We start from the raw sequence: 3,555 nt of genomic DNA on the forward strand, positions 1-3,555 counted from the left end.
CGATAGAGGGTTGTGAGACTAGAAGGCGGTATGTGTGGCTGCATGTTATTTGGGTTTCCGAGCCAATTTCTCATCAGCCCTCGAGCATTCCCTATGAAGTACAAACCACAGCTCTGCATGATCCAGCCATGAAGAGTCAATCACTGCTTTTAAGAATGTCAGCAGGTTTTGTGAACAATTAGTCAACTGTTTTAAAGCCATAAATATAAAAGAGAGCTTTTTATTTATTACATGACATACATCAAATAAGACATATTTTTACCCTGGAGGAATATTTGTGTTGTGGGCTCATATTTGTGTTGTGTTATCATTCAGGAATCCACTCTACAATGCACCATGTCAAGAATTAGATTCCAGTGTTTTGCCTCAGTACTAAAGCTCATTGGATAAATCTGTGGCTCTCAAGTAAAAAAATTCAGGCTGTCTGCTTAAATGCAATGCCTAAAACAGATGAAATGTGTAGGACTTAGAGCTGAGGAATGTTTATATACAATCCAGGCATCAAATTAACATTATACATGCTTAGTGCTTGTTTGCATCTCCTGTCCTATCAGTGAGTCAGCGAAGTCTGTGAACATAGCTCAAGGCCAGAGACATAGATGTGTGAAAGATTTCTAGATAGACATGTACAGTATTATGGTCTTCTGTGGTCTGTCAGGTTTGCTATTACTGATCTTACAAGAATCAACCAATTGCTTTGGACAGTCAACTATTTTCTGCCTCTAGGATGGTTACAGAGATGGCACTGTTTTATTCTGTTTCACCTGTCCCAATAACCAGTAAGGATAAAAACTCACCTGAATGTCTACTTGTGATGATTTCTACAGCTTCATCCAGCTTGCTGGGTATGTTCATGTACTGGGAAGGTACGAATCTCAGTGTGCAGTGTGAAATAAACCCCTACATTTGGATGTTTTCAAAGAGCTGACTATCTGGATCTATGCTGAGTCTCAGCATGCAGTGTATACTTAATAATCAGCAAGCCACTCCACTAACTCTCCCTACGCTGACTCTTCAATGGTCCAGGGGTTAATTCTCAGTGGCAGTTGCAAGACTGGATAAAATGGGAAATGGGAAAGTGTCAGGAAGGGCATTTACAAAAAACCTGTGCCAAAATCAAAATGTGCAGATTCAATGTTCTGCTGTGGCAACCCTGAACAGGAAAAGAATAACATTCATTTCTACCGCTTATACTAACTACCTTGGGTCACGGGGAGCCTGTGCCTGTCTCAGGCATCATCAGGCATCAAGGCAGGATTACACCCTGGATGGAGTGCCAACCCATCGCAGGACACACACTCTCATTCACTCACACACTCACACACTACGGACAATTTTTACAGAGATGCCAATCAACCTGCCATGCATGTCTTTGGACCATGGGAGGAAACTGGAGTACCTGGAGGAAACCCCCGAGGCACGGGGAGAACATGCAAACTCCACACACAAGGCGGAAGCGGGAATCGAACCCCAACCCTGGAGGTGTGACGCAAACGTGCTAACCACTAAGCCACCGTGCTCCCTAAAAGAATGACAGTAAGAATAATATTCGTGATCCAAATTTCAAACTCAGTATAAATAATATATAAAAAACTGTTGATTTTAATTAGTTTGCTTTGGGTCTATATGGGCTTGCATTTAAGAAAAGCCTTTGACACATCCCCTTATTGAATTTCCCTTATCTCATTTTTTAAAAAAAAATGTAAAAGGTTATAACAAGTTATAATGTATGGCAGTGTGACCAGGTGATGTGTCAGGGTACGTTGTAGGTATTATAGATGATCGATGATCTCGCAGTCCTTTCAACTGTACCGAATTGAACATTATTTGAGGTTTATCCATGTCAAAATGGATTTTTAAAATAGGAATAATGTAATTCCAGCTTTGCTTCGGTTCGCATTTGTAAATCAGCAGTATAGCCACTATGGTTCTTCAATGTGGTGATACTGGACATGGTAATATAATTAAAATTAAAGAGTAGAATTGTTGATTTCACAAGAACCCATGTTGCATCCTCATAACCGACCGAATTGTAAATGAGCCTCTCACATACTTTTTATGGCACTTCTGCCTGGCAGATCATCCAGACTGTAACTGCCAGGTTCTTCCCACATGGCCCTCAGGCTCATAACATGCTGCTACCCTTCAACACCCTCTTAAACTGAACTGACATACAAGATTAACATTTCAACTGACATAAAAGTAAATCTAAAAAATTAAGCACTCCTTCTATGTGAGTAGTAGTGGAACCCAAAAGCTTACTTGACTACCAGACTAGATTACAGCTAATTCACTAATCAGCAATGACTTCGCTAACCAGCCGAACCTTGGCGTAGCTCATTTTTGTATCACATAACAATCTGTCAATTGTATACTGTAATATATAAAGTATATAAAGAAAAATAATGTTAGCTGGCTAGCCAAATGCTTGCTAGATTCATTAGTTAGCTAGCTCATGGAAATTCATACATGTTTCTAGCTACACTTTTATCTATCTAGCAAAGATGACCCTTACACAGTATACTGAGTGTTACCTACAGTGTTGTATAAAGCAATACTTGAGTAAAAGTACAAGTACAACTAGAAAAAGACTTTGGTAGAAGTGAAAGTCACCTTTTAGAATATTACTCAAGTAAAAGTCTTAAAGTATCTGATATTTACTGTACTTAAGTATCAAAAGTAATTTTCTGATATTTAATGTACTTAAGTATTTGAAGTAAAAGTAAAATGTAAAATTTCAGTGATTTTCGGTAGGCATAAGAGCAGGGGCGGTTCTAGGATTTCATCTTTAGGGGGTTTTAGCCCTCAGTGACAATTTACAAGAAGAGTTTAATATTATATTATATATGACTACATAGTAAGCCAAAAGTTAGGGTATTATAAAATGGCAAAAGTGGACACCGAAATTTTATCTATGATGTAATGATGTCAGTCTTGAATCAAATCAGTTCATGTGCATTCTCTACAAACAGTGTGTCCAATGAATGCAGTCATTAATAAACTAATATTCACAAGACAAAGACCAAATCAATAAATCTTATTTTTATTTAGCATTGATATCGCATTAATATTTTGTTTGTGCTATCAACTCTGGTAATAAGAATAGTGACATTTCACTGCTTTTGGTTGCTTTTGGTTGCCACCGTTATAGATAAACGCCTCCAGCTCTGACTGCGCGTCTTCTTAAATATTAGTTTTTATTTGGAAAAGCATAAAAGAAAAGCCTTTGATGCATTGACTTATCGATTCCCATTTTTTAAGCTGAACAAATTCATGTAGGATCCATGAGCTTGTGAAAGGCTATCTATTGACTTATACTATGTGGCTGTGTGACCAGGGCTGCCATCTTATCTATGAGATGTGTCAGGGTACATAGTGTGTGTAAAAATGAGAGATACTGAATGCATGATATCAAAATGGCTTTTCCTGTTTCTGTGTTTTTTGGATTTGGAACTTTTTGGAACTTTTATCCCAGACTCTAGTAAGAAACAAGGTGTTAATGAGAAGCTGTGATGAGGAACACGATGGGTGTGAGTGAGAACCAGTAAGAACAAG

This window comes from Tachysurus fulvidraco, chromosome 1 (assembly GCF_022655615.1).
Source record: "Tachysurus fulvidraco isolate hzauxx_2018 chromosome 1, HZAU_PFXX_2.0, whole genome shotgun sequence".
Classification (NCBI taxonomy): Eukaryota; Metazoa; Chordata; class Actinopteri; order Siluriformes; family Bagridae; genus Tachysurus; species Tachysurus fulvidraco.